Source organism: Balearica regulorum, chromosome 5, assembly GCF_011004875.1.
Source record: "Balearica regulorum gibbericeps isolate bBalReg1 chromosome 5, bBalReg1.pri, whole genome shotgun sequence".
Classification (NCBI taxonomy): Eukaryota; Metazoa; Chordata; class Aves; order Gruiformes; family Gruidae; genus Balearica; species Balearica regulorum.
The window spans coordinates 44,977,144-44,993,654 of NC_046188.1; positions in this window are offsets into that span (position 1 = coordinate 44,977,144).

Genomic DNA, 16,511 nt, shown 5'->3' on the forward strand with positions numbered 1-16,511 from the left:
GGACCTTCAGCAACCCAAGTATCAACCTATCACATCAGAATTTATGCTCAGGTCTGTCTGACCAGCCCGAACCCAGTGCTTCCAGAACTGTTTACTGTAGGTTCTACTTACTGTCACTGGTGATGGCTCCGCAGGGATAATGTGCAGGAACATATGCTTACTGCTAACATCAACATACGGAACTGATAGAGGAAGGAAGCAGCTTTGCTGGGCAAGAAGGTGCCATTTCATCACAGCCATTTTTCTGCCTAGGATGGCACTTTCTATGAGCTCAGGCCTCAGGGCAAATCACTTTATGATGATGGTAAGTGAGCTGAAAGCCCATCTCAGTCAGCAGTAAAATGACAGGATAGGATTAAGAAAGAAGTAAGAGGTGATCTATCAAAAATATGGAGTGTTTTTGACAAAAGATGTGATGTGGAAGCCAGAGGCTAGTGAGAAGGAAGTAATGAGGATGAAAAACTGGAAAACCACAAGGTGGACAAAGAAAGATGAGAGAATCTAAAAGGGTTGGGTTGAGGAGAGCAAAAATAAGGACTAGAAAATCAGCTGTAAAAACAAGGAATAGGAAGTTAACTATCAAAACAGGAGTCAGAGATCATTAGAAATTAAAAGAATGAAGGAGACAACAATAATAAGAGGGATCACAGAGACAGAAGAGGAAGGGGAAACACTGAAGCAGAAAGAAAGAAAATTTTAGGGAAAACAGATTAGGAAAAAACTTTTTTCATCACTCAAATGTGGAGCCCTCCCTCCTCTAATACTAATGAAATCTATCCCTGCTCATCTGGGAAAAAAAGAAAGCAAACAATGAAAAACCATGCTATTTATTTATTTATTTAAGGGGCAGGGGATATTTTGCCTTAAGTTACACTTTCGAGGCAGGAATAGTTTCATTTCAGGGCATCTCAGGGCTCTTGTACTGCACCATTTAGCAATGCTGTAAAAAGGATAATCCCACTGGCTGTTCTCAAGGGCACTTCATAGCAGAAGTTTCAGCAAAGCAGAGTCATGTGGAGTCATGGCTGTTTTGACTTTGTTGTTCTCCTAGAACACTTTCCTGAGGCAGTATGTCATTTCTTCTTGATTGCCCATCATCCTTATTTCACTAATCTATCTATCTATCTATCTATCTATCTATCTATCTATCTATCTATCTCAGAAAGACTGTCTACCAATGTTTATTTTGTGCTCTGAAAAGCCACTTCTTAATCTCAATTCTTTCTCTTCATATACTAATCATCTTCTGCTTTGTTGAAAATAGTACCTATACAAGTGAAGAGCTGTATACATTAGTCTTTAACACTTACCTTTTCATCCCAAATAATAATTTTATTATTCTACTTCATGCTCATAATCCATCTTCCCATTTATCTGAGCTCAGTCCTCCTCTCTGACTTTACACTTCAGTCATCTCATCTGAAAGAATTAAACAAAGTAAGATCTGACCTTATGTATGATCTCCCAAAGGTGTATTTGCATTGCACCAGGGAAGATTTAACTGTCTAGCTGCTGCTGTCACTACTGTCATTATATCATGGTGATAACTTCCTAAAGATCAAATGCAGAACACATTCTGCCTGGACTTCCCCAGAAAACTTATAAGTACAGTTCCATTCTACCTGGAAACAGTTTTAATCTGCATGCATCTAAAGCTCCTCTGTGGCTGGTGCATAATACTCTTAACCACTGGCTGGATTGTACTTGTAGGACAATGTACAACACTAAACTACAGTGGCACCATTTGAATGTTTCATGAATGTTGTAGGCAAAAACCACTTGAATTGCTATCAGTAACAGGCAGCAGATAATTGGCTGGCTGGGTGGGTGGGTGAATGTCTGAAAATAAACTTTCAAATTCTCAAGCAGAAGCATGCCACTTACTTGCTGCAACTGATATAGGCTGGTTTAAAATTTGTTAACAGCTGGACTAAAGAAGTGGAACATACTGAATCCTCAAATTAATAGAAAGACATGAGAGAACCACAACTTAGGAGGCTGATCACATGTTGTGTTTCTGCACATAGACTATTTAGATTGGGTTCCCAGAAAGACTCAAAGAAGAAGTGGGCCTGGAAAGAAGGTGAAAATCCTGGCTGGAGGAATTATCCTGGCAGTGGGGAAAAGACTCTGCAGATCAGGGAGCACATGGAGACACATGCTGGGAGATGCTGAAGGACCTTGGCCAATAACGCCTAAGACTGCTAGCTGCACACCACAAACCGACACAACTTTCTGCCCAATCTTCCTGGATCGGCAGTGATCTCCTGGCTAGGAACAGGGAAGTGAAGCCCTAGGGAAAGTAATATTGGGGTGGGATTGAGCGAGTGATATAATCAAGTAGAGTAAAAGCTCTAAACTCACTGGTTCTTAAACATACACCAGTATCCAGATCTGCTACTGGCTGTGGTTTACTCTGTTTCCTTGTGACAGTGAATAAGAGGAATACTTTTCATAACATATCATGATGCTTTATCATTCTTTAAAAATATAATTTCCTGCTAAGGATTGTCAGAATTTTAGTAAACTTCCCATGCAGTACGAATTTGTAATATACCATAAATTATGCCTCCTGAACATCAAAAATAACATAATAGTCTAAATTCTACCTCATAGTAGAATTTATGGTCCTCTAAAGAGGACACAAATGACCAGTGCAGAATAATTTTACTACAGGTTTAAGTACAGTTGCATCCCCTTGTACCATCCCCTTTGCTTAACTTCATCAGCTAGTACACAAACAGAAGTTCAGAAATTCTGTTCAGTAGTGGTTGTGTTCTTGCACCTTTTACAAAAGAGATTCAACTGTCAGTAAATTAAATGCTATATGCAAAATTACCCACTTTGTCTCCACATCCTTATTCCTTCTCTAAAAGATACTGTATATTGTTATTCTCAGATAAGGAAATAGAATTCCTAAGTAGAATACAGTAGAATAGTAAGACAGAGTAACTCATGTAAATGCTCTTGAAAAGCTCACACTGAAAACAGAGTACACTGAATAACTGTAGCTAACTATACTGTTCTAACTGTAGCTAAAATTTCAGTGAGAGGATCACAGATGCATGTGAAGTGGAAAAAAGATAGTCACTCTTACACTATTAAATGAAAAGCCCTATAGTGAATCTACAAAGGTCATGAAGGAAGTCCAAGAATTGGGGACCTGAGATAGTTGAAAAACTATGTTAATGGTAGAAGTATACAATAGATTGACCTATGTAAATGGAGTGCATAGGAATATACCCGCTCCTTTTATAAATGCAAAAATTATGGGTGTAAGGTGAATACAAGAAATAAATTTTGTATTGTAAAGGAGGTTGCTAGGACATCCTTCTGAGAACACATGTATCATACAATAATAGTATATTTTAATAGTCTACACAGCTGTCACTATAGACAGGATCTAATATCTGCAGAACATTTTAAGACAGATCTACTTTTGATTTGTTGAGCAAGAACTGAGTTGGAGACTGGAACACATTGAATTGTAGACATGGGTTAGGGAAAAAGCACCTGCTATCTTGTATTGTCTTCCCCAATTAAACGTGTTTCTCCCCATCAGCATTTCTTAGGTTCTGCTGCAGTGCTGTGTAACTGCATTTCTATTTATCAGGCTCCCTTTCCTCTTGTTTCAGTTGTACTGCAGAGCTCTGACATCCCTATCCCAGCTTTCACACACTATCTTACATAATCTCATAAGAATTTCATCAGTGACATGAACATCTTCCCAGAACGCATGTCAGTCTCACATATCCTTTGCCAGGAACGACCATAAGGTCACCCCGAAGCTTTATTTCAAGCAAATTTAAAAAATTCTCAGGTTACTGGAGGGAAAAAAAAAAAAAAAACAAAGAAAGCCAACACACATATATCAAAGGAGGAAATAAAGAGGGCTAGGAAAAGAAACTGAAGGAAGAGAGAATGTGTGAGACTGATATGAAATATTGATTTTAAAAGTTAAATATTTTAAAGCCTTATCTGTCTGAACAGTAGCCCACAGAAGTACGGCAATGCCCCTTGATATCCTGGCAGGAATGGACAAGACTATTTGCCTTAGTCTCCCTTCTCTCCCATGAGTTTTCAGTAGATGTAATGCTAATGAAATCAGTAGTTACTCCCCTCCAGTCATTGTACATTTCCAAACTAAAAGGCAAAGCTGAGTGAGAACATCATACAGTCTTTGAAGCAGGTTTAGGCAATTTATACAAGGATAAATACATCAGATTTGTTAATACACACTGCCCTTTTACAGTATCTCATCTCAATGAACTTGGTATGGTTTATGAAGATTCACTACCTCAAATGTCATAATCTCAGCAAATCAAATAAGAGGTAGATAATGACTATCTCCACTACACAGGTGGCAAAGAAAAGATTTAATAACCTGGTGAAGCTTTACAGTGAGTTAGAGAGATCAAGGAACAGAACTTGGCAGACTGACTTTCTTCCCTTTGGCACCAGGGAAGCAGTAAACAGAGATTAAGAACTGCTCACCATTCAAATTAAAAATGCCACACAGGACCTATTATATTCCCGGTGTTCTGCTGATATTCCACCTTTACGGGTAATAGGGAAGCTTTCAAAACCTTATAAAATTCCTGGATTAGTTTTAATTTCATGGTAATGCCCTCTGCCAAGAGTAAAACTGTGGCAGTACATGTAAACTGGTTATTTACCTTTAGGCTTTCTAATGTCTTGTTGGGAATACATTTGAATCTACTTTAAAATGTCCCATTTTCTTGGGATATTCACTCAGAAGGTTGCTTTTCAAAATCCTTCTACACTTTATTTTACATTTTAGGATTTCTTGCAGCACGTGGATAAATATGGCAAAATCACTTATGGTGAGATGCTCAGGGAACTAAGCGTGGCAAGCCAGCTCTCAGACGAAGATGGGAAACTCCTTTGTAGTGATAGACAGAAGAATCAGGAATAAAGTAACTAGCCCAGAAAGTGCCTTTCGGTTCCTATATTCCTGTCTTTGAATTTGTCTTCATTTTAGTTGCTGCATAATTTTAAGTTATTTAACAATAAATGATAATTCATAGAAAACATGTAAAAATGAAATATAAACCTTTAAGAAATATGAGGTGTTAATATTTAATGCATTTTGTTTTTTTAAAAATGCAAGGAAAAAGTATTTCCCTTCTCAGTCCTGTCCCTAAATCAGGAGAAAAAAAAAATAAAGTGAGAAAAGTAGCAGATTTAGGACTTCTACTTAAAGAAATACCTACTCGGTTTTGCTTTTGGAGAGCAAGACAGCAAAGCTCTGATTTTTTTCCATTTAGAAACACAAAGTAGGCTGGCCACAGTTAAGGTGTTTAAATACTTGCAGGGATAAACCCCATTCAGGATTGATAACACTATGTAAGGAGTTCCTGTTCTTTGGCTGTATTATGTGATCTTTCACTAGGAGATGACCTCACAAACCTGGACAAAACAACCCAGAGGCCAGGGACTGAGCAGCTTTTAACATGTCCTTCATCTTCTTCATGACCAGATGTGATCTCCTCCTCTCATTGAGACTGAGGCATATTGGCAAGGGCCGAAACTGTCAAGCTGTCAAGCCAAGTAATACCCATTCAGGAGATAAACAGAGAGCTTCTGCATCCAAGGCTGGCAGAGTAGCACCAAATTAATTTTCAAATACAAGATTAAAAATAAAAAAAAAACCCTTCACAGGCATGTTTTGACTGAAAAATTCAGGATTCCCCACTGCTTACCATCCAATACAAAACGCATTTTATCTCATTCCAAGATCTACACATGGGATAGTTAATATCTTTTGCCTCAACTGATATATGGATGAACTCAGATCTAATTAAAGAGTTTCAGAAATAGCACAGTCATAAAAGTCATTTTAGAACTGATTATTCCTAATTGACAAATTATCCTGCCACCTCTGCAGAGTGGGCAACATATCAATTTCCTGTAATTCTGCAACTTTAAATAAAAGGGTCCAGAAATCATCTTGCTCAGGGGCAAGATCAATAATTCTGCACTAGGAAAAGACAATAATAAATAGGAGAACTACTTCTATTATGTATCATTTACTACTCTAATTTAGACCAAGTGGCCGCTACCATTCACAACTATGTTGTAGATGTGCGGAGTAATAAAACAGATTTGTTGGGTCTTCATTTCTGGACAGGTCTTGAGTTTGGTCAGAGACACTGACTCTACACTATACATTTGCTGGAGCATCACACTGTACCATTTCACATTTTAGGATGAAGTCAGTAAGCCTTATTTTTACAAGTTTGGAAATTGCCCCTGTAGAGGTGTCTTCTCCATAGTTACTAAGACAGCACTCCAGTGTGGACAGGGGAAGAACGTAACACTGACATTCTCTCCCACCTTACTGCCACCAGGACTAACCTACAGGCCAAGGCACTATCTTAAAGAAGACTATAGGCCCGTACTCTGACCCTGAACTGGCAAGTGTTGCTTGGCTCAGCCCAGTTGCACACGACTAGGTTCTCCTGCTGTGCTCCAAAACCAGGTTACATCATCCAACTGCTGATGGGGAATGTCCCCTGGCCTGTTTTAGCTCTGATACCGTGTCCACACTTGATTTGCGAAAGCACTAGTCAGGCTGGGATAGCAATACCAAACTGTTAATACTAACCTGCCAACAGTTTAAGCGTGTGGATGATAACAAGGCAATGTCCAAACCTCGTCTCTCTGGTGCCTATGTAGCGATATAAGCATAGTGTCAGATATGAAAGCATGGATCCTTCTAATCTGACCTAAGTGGGCATAGTCTGCTGGTTGGGCAGTACGAGACTTGTATCATTCAAGGATCAGTCATAAAAATGCTTGCTATGTTACTGGTTCCTGTATTTCCTGTCTTTCCCCAAATGTTATTGACTATGAGGGTCATAAATAGGCTGCAAAAGCACAGAAACAAAAACCATTAGACAGAACTGATGAAAGAAAAGAGGATAATTCCATTTTCAAATGAGAAATTTTTTTTACCCCCATAGTGAGAGCCAAGGACTGTTTGACTGTGAAATTCATCACATCATTATTGTATTAATGACGAAGAAACAGCAATTATATAATACCATTAATCCAATGGTCCCGAAGTAAAGGGCAAACAATTAGTAATGTGCCCTGGGGGTGCTTCCAATGGAAGACCACAAAGAGAAGGACAAATCAATGAAAATTGCTTCTGGCTGCTAACTCACAGCTGCTGAGCTCCATCCTACATCCCTACTGTGCAGGCGAGAGCCAAAGCAATAAAAGGCTGAGAATGGGAACTGAAAAATAGCCAAAAACAAGGGTTCTCTGGGAAGATCCGTGTACTGCTGAGCCTAAGGGATGTTTTCCTTTCTTGTATGGTATTCTTGAAGTAAAACCTCCTTTCTAGCTATGACGAGACAGCTGGCTCCAGGGTCATTACATTGAGTCCTTTAATAGCATCCACAAAATTTAATGTTTGTTTAGCTAAGAGCTATCAATGAGAACATATTGTCTAGAGAGGGTGCTATTTCCCTACCCTTCCCTATGGGTGAAACAAGGTACATTTGCCTGGTTATCTTTCCATCTGCCTACTTCTTTGGCTCCTAACTGCAGCTTACAATCTTTGCATGTTTTTATGCCTTAGCTTTAAATTTGTCACTTACGCATCAAGTACTGTTAAAGAGTTGGGCAGGGTACTGCTTTTTAAGCTTGCTGGCAAAGGTATAACATCCAATATCAGGAAACTGGAGTCAGATAAATTCTTGAAATGAGATACAATTTTTTAGCAATGAGAGTAATGAAAAGCTGGAGTAATTTATCAGGGGATGGGGATTTGCAACTGCATGAAATGTTTAAAGTCAGATTCAATACTTTTCTGAAAAAATGGCTTAATTCCTACTATTGGAGAAGTTCTACAGCTTGTACATCCTGAAGATCTGGCTACAAAAAAGTAACACATTCCCTTCTGACCTTAGAATCTACATATTTATATGATTCCTAGTCAGCTAAAATTGGAACCTTTATTTTTAAACTTCATGGAAAGATAGCATTCACAACAAAATACTTCTGTGTGCTCATTTATTGTCTCAGTGTTGCCTAAGAAATAACAACTCAGTTACCAGTACAATTTTTATTGTCATTATCATTGAGTTGCATGAATGATGCCTTAGAAGTTTTGAAACTTTAAAGATCTGCAATACATAGTAAATGAAAATATAGATTTACTTTGGGGTTTTTGACGGGCTTTTTTTTGGTTGGTTTTTGAGATCCAGATTTTCAAGCATTGCTTTACAAGGCTAGAAAAATACTTTTAGAAAATGAAGACCAACATTCTTACTGGAATTACAGGATATCAGAAACTGTGAATTTATCATAAACAAAAATACTACCAGTCTCCAATACTGCTTAGCAGTATATTCATAGGCCACAGAAATTTTTTTTATGATTTCCTTACTAAGCTATACAGACTTCATAAGGTGGTTTCAGTTCCAGTTATTGCATTGTGGTTTTTTTTTTTTTTCTTTAACCAAACTTACTTAAAACACATTGGCAGAAAGATAACTTTTAAATATTTTCAGTTCAATATTGTCAAACAATTGGTCTTTTAGTGTGGGACTTGTTGTCTTTATTTCAGTTAACCCACTTCAGTTCAAATCACACAATAAAAACTTTTGACATTAAATTTTGAGTTATATTTGTGAAGTAAAATAAGTATTCAGCAAGAGCGTTTGTCCTTTCAAGAGTGGTTATTTTGGTATTCTAGAATGGAAGGCAGTTAAGATGTCTGCTTTAGTGAAATAAGGCAAATATCCTTCAGAGAAATACATCTCCCACACTATGTGAGAATAGCATTTGTAGCTCTGTAGCAGAAGTATGGTGATGAGAAACTCAGAAACTGATAAAAGGAGGATCACACTGATCATTAAAATGTTTTAAATATTTCCCTACTATAGAGATTACAGGCCTCAAGTGGCAAAGAAAAATGGTTACAGTTTTAGGCTGTCAAATTTCTCTCTTATCTGAAAGATATTTGGTGAATATACTTTGAAATCTCCTGCAAGCAGGAATTGGTGCATCCTCTAAGAAACCTATTCTCACAGATAAGAAGCCAAGTGCACATCAGAGGTGATTAATGAGAAATGTATAATCTCTTCTAGTGATGCAGGGGGCAAGTGGAGGACAGTGCAGCAAAAGTCTATGGAAAAATAGTCATGGCACCTCTATGCACGGTACCTGCGCACACTAGTGCCACAGCCAGCATTGCTGCAATCGTCACTGCTAACAGCCTCCACGAAATTGTTACTGCCATCACCACGCCAGTGTAGTCATCAGTCCAGCTCTCCCAATCTAGTACCGGTGCAACCAGCACATCTTGAATTTGAAATCTCCTTCAAAGCTTCCTTGTTTCTCAGCTGATATCCATTCTCAAACAGCATCCTTGTGCAATCTATTCTACTGCATACACAAACGGTATTGCTGTTGTAACTGTAATCAAAACTAATTATTATTCCTGCAAACCATTAACAGCAACACTGCCATGACCATCTTGGTAAGTACTGTTTCTATTAATACCACTTACCTTCACATCCACCAACACTTACAGACTTTAGAGCTGTATTGTTCATTCCACAGAGCTTTTGCCTTCTGTGATCTATTACTTTCCATTGTAATTCTTCTTGCTGCATTTGCACTTGTCTACAGTCTAACCACATGAGACAAAGTTATGCATGCGTTAATATACTGAGTTCTGATGTGCTGCACAGTTTGTTTCCAATATCTAGGCTTGCTCATTAAAGACAGAATTGGATATCTCAGTACTACAGTGCAGTGTGCAATATAGACAGTTTTAAAAAATAAAAATCAAACACAGCAATATGGCATAAACACATACCTGCTGAACTTCCTGCAACACTACTACAAATTATAGTATTAAGTATATGAAACAGCCACTAAAAAATCCTAACTATGAAGTTTTATGTCTCTACTTGGAGGTTAAAAATTAAGTCATTGCTATCACTGTTAAAGTGTTATGTTCTCTGACTCTAAAAATTACATTCAACAGGCATATATACGATCTACCAAGCAGTACATACATTTCAGAGCATGTTCTGTCCATCAGCTATCAAATGGCATTGAAAAAGCTGAAGTGCAACAGAAAATCAACGTTTTCCTTAAAAATGTTACGCTGGCAGTTGGTTAGCAAATTCTATACATTTTTGGTGTCCAAGCTGATAACATAATGAAGCTTCATTTTCAGAAGGTGATGTGGAACACAGTAAAAACAATCTCCCCAAAATTCAGACAAGTCAATCCTCATTCACTTTAGACAACTTAGATTATTATTTTCTAGACTTATATTATTTTCTATGTTCTCCAAAAGTATAGTCTGAGAAATTATCAAAGATCTTTGAAAAATGGTTTGGGTTGTTTTGGTTTTTTTCCTTCAGGGAAATTTATTTTTAACTAGCTGGCATTTTTTCTATTAAAAAATAAGAAATGTTCATTTTCAAAACCATTCTTTTCAAAAGCCAACAATCAAATTGAAAAAGGAAACTAAGAAGTTTTTCTAGAAAAATATGGGGAGTTTATTTATTTCCCTTGGGTTACGAGGAGAAAGCAACAAAAACCAAAATCAACAACTCTTTCAAGCTAACTAATATTTTTGTGAAAAGATGTGCATTAGGTGTGGAGCCTTTTTCACCTCAGAAATTATGTTGAAAATTTCCCATAATTAATAGTGTGTTCGCATAGTTTGTATAGTCCTCCGCTTCTCTTAATTTCTGCTCTATTGTCCTGTTATGAATTTTATCAGACATCTCCTAAAATAATTTATTTAGCAGCAATACCAGGTCCCAGCTGTGCAAGGTTATACATGTGTGGAAAGAAACACCTCTCCATCATACATCTTCCCCTGCATACATACATTGCTCGAAGCCCACGCTTCTTGTTACACCATTCTCCTACCACACATGGCTTTGTTCTTGGCTTCTAACTCCATATTCCCACTCACTTCCACATACTTAAGTGCCCAAAATATAGGCATACTACTGTCTTCTGCTAGACAGGACCGTAATTACTTGCTGGTTTAGTGTAAACCTTAAACCACTAATACTACAATGGATTTCTTCCTGAGTCAGTTAAAATTAAGCAATTAAGCTCTTCTGCAAGCTAAACTCATCTTGTTATAAGATCAAAGTTCACCTTGACAATTTCAAATGTGCAATTCTTTTCATTTTAAAAATACATATTTGTTTTAGGAAGCTGCTCCTGAAATGCCTGCTCACACAAGAAAGTCTTAGATTCTTTGACATCTGTCATTATGTTGGGTCAGACTTTGGGCATCCGTAGGCAAAACCAGACAGGAGATGCAGCAGAAGCGTCTTACTGACTCATGAGGGGAAAAAGAAAGAACAAAACCAATAACCTACCTAGAAATTTTTCAGTGTTTTTTCTGCCCTGCCACCTAAACTTCAAAAGAGCACACAACCCTTTGCTGTCCCAGCTCTCCAATCCCAAGTGGAATGTTTCTGCCAACTGTTGCTTTCAAACCAGACCACAAGATGTGGTTGTCTTCTCATCACTTTGACCAACCTGGCAATTCTCTGCTTATTCTAATACTTTATTTAAAGATTGAGGAATCACTTTGTGGGCCTTCCCTTTTTCTTGATTAAACAAAACATAGGTTTAATGTTAAAGGTGTAAAATCTAGACATGATCAAATGTCTCCTTCCTTAAAAGGAGCTTGATCACAAGGCTGGAGCCTCTAGTAAGATAGGAAGTAAAATAATGTCATGCTGCTTGGTGCATTTTTATAGCATATTTGTATCATGTAATGAATGTTTCCTAGCATGTTGTTCATGCACAATAAAGACGGGACAAATTGACTATGCAGCTCTAAGTAAATTGGGTGTTGTCTGTGATCTAGAACCAAGGCTCATATAGTGACAGTACAACAATTTCTCAAAGCTTATTCTTCTGCAGGAGATGAAAAAAAAGTCCTAGCTGCTCACTGTCATTGTGAAATTTCTTCCAAGAAGGAAGAATCTGCAGTGTAAATATCCTGACAATGCTAGTTACACAGATTGCCAGAATACTTTCCTCTACCCTCCTATGTCATGTCTTTTTTCATACGAGGTAAAACCAAGAATAAGTGCTGGAAGACTATTTTTTAATTCCACAGTCCAAGCATTTATCATTATAATTTTGTATTCAAACCCATATCCAAAGTTAAAGTAGACAACTGCTCATTCCCTAAAATGATATCTATCCCCAATATTGCCGTTGATTTCTATGGGATCCTGAGCAGGTCACTTCACTTTGTGTCTTTTGCTTCATTTCTAAATGTAATTATAAAGATAAAAATTAAAAACTAGTATTGACCAGAGGTATTGACCTTAATATACTGACCTTCCAGTAAAGAACCCAAATACTGTTCTTGCTTCCAGGACTCCCAGAGGAGGGAAATTTGACAGGATTTATCTTAGATTGCTAAATCCCCCACTGCCTTTGAAGGAATCAAATCCCTGTTCTGACAGCAGCTTGTCTGATCCCAAAGCACCATTTCTTTCCTGCTTTTAATTGTCTAATTATGTTTTTTGAAGGACTCTAACAGATGTTTTTGTACTGGAGTAGCATTTCCACAGAGTAGCATTTCATCTGTTACACTGTGAGTGATAAGCTTTCCAACTCTTTATTTTTTAATTCATATAACATTCCTATTTTCATGCTCCCCCTTCTAACTTCCACATTGCCATCAGGGCCAGAATTGCTCTAATAATTCACACTGACATTACAGATACCATTAAGTCTACATACTTCAATGAAATTGCCTCTTTGCTGTCTCCTTTATGGCTTATAAAGATTCCTCATGGCTCACAAAATCCTATTTTGTTGTGGAATCTGTTGCATTGTCCTCCACAAACCATATCCAAGGCTAAAGTGATTTTTTTTCCATGAATGTTCATGCTGATATACCCAATAAGTGTTACGCAGAACAATGAATGGTTTTTATTTCCTAAATTTTGGCCTCTTGTGCAATTCACTCCTCGATGTCACTGTAATTTGGTGCTGATTCTCAGTAGTGAGCATAAATACAAGTAAACAGTAATTGTGCAATGTGGCCATATGGAAATATTCATGAACAACTGATTCTGCAAGAATGAACATTCACAGCTATCTGTATGAATTCTTTGACATACAGAAGCACTCTGCATGAAAAATAAAAGGAAACGTGCAGCTTCTTCAGCGTTCAACAAGATCATGTATTTTTTTCTTCATTCTTTACCCCTTCCTGCATGATCAGGATGACCTTGTAAAGTATTCACCCAAAATGAGAAACAATCAATCTGAGATAGTTCTGATCTCCTTAGCCACTAGTGCAAAGCAGATGAGAATGAAGGAACAGTAGATGCCCTTTCCCAAGTGCGACGCAAAGTGACTGGATATTGTACCAATGTAAGGTCTTTCCTACTCTGCTACTAAATAAGATCAAGGTCACTTCAGAAATGTTAGGCGGAGGAGACTCAGAACTGTAATTCCCAGAGAACTGGAGACAGGTCTGCCCTGGCCACCTCAAAACCTGGAAACTATAATACTGAATAGTGAATTTGGGAGTGTGATGTAACCTATAGGGAAAGAAAAAATGATGCAGTAAGGGAATTTGTCTTTTGGACAGTCACAATAGCAGGAGAAACAGATCACTGCCATGCATTTTGATAAGGGGGATATTTTATTCACTGCTTAAGATATGTTGGCTTTACTCTTTTATCAATGCTAGGTACAGTAAATAATCATTTTACTCATACTCTGTTTGTAAGGAAGCTTGTTTTACTTGGATTTTTTGTTCTTTTTTTTCTTTTGTTTTGTATTAATATTACAGAAATAACTTTTTAAATTCCCTTCTTAAATCATCTAATAGGCTGATTTTCCATTCACAGTGCCAAATACCTGGAAATGTTGGATGTTCAAATCAGCTTGTATACCTAGTTTATAGTAAGACTCATATTCGGAGGCATGCTCACTATAGGTTCCAATCCTTACTTGAAGTTCAATCATTAAATGCTTTAAAGCATCATAAAGGAATTTTTTTTTCTTTTAAATTAGAAAGTTTAAATTTAAGCAGTTATTAAAAACCTATTTACACATTCTCCTTTTCTCAAAATGAAATGGAGGAGAACACTGTTATCTGAAAACTAGAGAGTGAAAGGATAAATTAGATTTCTGAGAGGTGTTCCATTTTAATAGTCCCATATGTTTTTAGTAACATTGGTACGTATTTTTTACGATGTCATTTTTACCTTAACAATTCTCCTTTAATCTATTCCATTCTGTATCTCTAGCCCTGGCCTTTTTCCTCCCACTCGAAGGTTTCGTAATGCTTTTTCAGCCATTATCTTTTCACCTAAATAATCCCTCATTTTCCGATTCTCAGAAGAACAGTCTCAGCCGAAAGTCTAATCCTGGCTACTGCCTATAATGGCTCCCCAGGATAAGTAATCATCTGAGCTATTTGACATCCACTTATGTTGACCTTACTGGGACAGCAGAAGGATAGCATTTTGTGCCTCCTAACTCTTTACCAGCTGTGTCTTCCTCCACAAAATCTTGCAGACTTGTATGGTATAGGCAGCACTGGCTCCCAGAAATCAGATTGGAGTCTTTACAGGAGTGTTTGGGTTCCTAAACCAAAAATACCATTCAACAGAAAAGAATTATTCACCATTGTCTTCCCACTCAGGATACATGAACTCTACCTGGACATAGTGTTAATCAAAATACATTATCATTCCACTATTGTGTAATCAGGCATGGCACCTACTTCAGCTTCCTCTCAAGTAGCACCCATGCAGAACATGCTGGCAAAGATCCAATATCCTTTTATCCTTTTGTCCTGGTTTTGGCTGAGATGATAGAGTCAATTTTCTTTCTAGTAGCTGGTATACTGCTGTGGTTTGGATTTAGTATGAGAATAATGTTGATAACACACTGATATTTTTAGTTGTTGCTAGGTAGTTGTAGTGTCTACACTAAGTCAAGGGCTTCTCAGCTTCTCACGCCCTGCCATATGCACAAGAAGGTGGGAGAGCACAGCCAGGACAGCTGACCCAGACTGGCCAAAGGGACATTCCCTACCATAGAACGTCATGCTCCGTATATGACTGGGGAATCTAGCTGGGAGGCAGATTCACTGCTTAGAAAGAGACTGGGCACTGAAGTGGGTTTTTTCCCTTCTGCATGTGGTGAGCAATTGCATTTGTTCTCCTCATAAACTGTCTTTATTTCAACCCACAAAGTCGTTGGGGTTTTTTCATTCTTCTCCCCATCCCTCTGCGGGGAGGAGGAATGGGTGAGTGAGCGGCTGTGTGGTGCTCAGTTGCTGCCTGGGGTTAAACCGCCACACCTTTAATGCAGAATGCAACACTAGTGGTTCAGTAACCACAATAACTAACTTTTAACAAATGAAACTTATCCCCTCCAAAATCCTTCTGCCATTTTCTTCTCCACTGTCCTTTCTGGATAACTTCCAGCATGTCATTTTCTCAAGTGTTTCCCTGCAGAAACCCGAGTTTCCAACACTCCATCTATAGCCTTTGCAGCAGTTGCTTCTTACACCCTGACAACCATCTCATTACTTGTTGCCACAGCATGAGCCATGCTAATTCGTATGTACTGGACTCCAGAATACCTCTGCTCTGAATCAAAGTGGGGAACAAAACCATGCTGTGTGTGGTTCTACCTATAACCACAGCTACAGTTCCCTTATGCTCCAAAATATGATGGCAAAAGTTTATTATTCAAATGATTCTTTGGTGACTATCTGTTTGCAGAAGGGCAAAGGGTTTGCCCATTCAGAAACATGGACATTCATTATATCTGTCACTTATTTGAGTCGTATCCCTTTTCCTGCTTATAGAGTTTCAGCTTTCTAATAAGGCCTTCTTTAAAAAGTAAAGAAACAACACTCCAGGTGACTTAAGTGATCTGTTGTACATCATTAGCAGCCAAAACAAGTACCCTGAAGACATCTGTCAAAAGCAGAGACTGTGAAGATTTCTGGACACACATATTTGAAAACTAAAAAATTCTAGTGAAATCAGGAACGTTTAATGAGCAGCCATGACTGGGAGAAAAAGTAACACATGAATAAATGTAAAGTATCAAATAATTCCGTCAACTCTTGCTACATGTTTTGAAATATATTGTAAAAAGAAATCTACATAAACTTATGTGCCAGATCCTCAGCTATATATCAGAAAATCTCCGCTTAGCTGAAGAGTTGAAGCTGTTCATTAGTATTTACTCACACTCTTTTGCTAGTCAAAGGCGCCAGTTAAAATCTGAACCTTGTTAATCTGAGTTGATTTTATATACCAAATAAGTACCATATCCTGGAAAGCTTTTTCAAAGGGCAGTCACAACACTAAGACTTTGAGGTGCTCATTATCTCCTAGGACCAGACACCAATCAGTTGTAGAGAAGCAGAAATACCAATGGTAAAAAGAAAGGGAAAGTAAAGTAATGAAGAAGGGGAAATGTCTGGAAAAGCA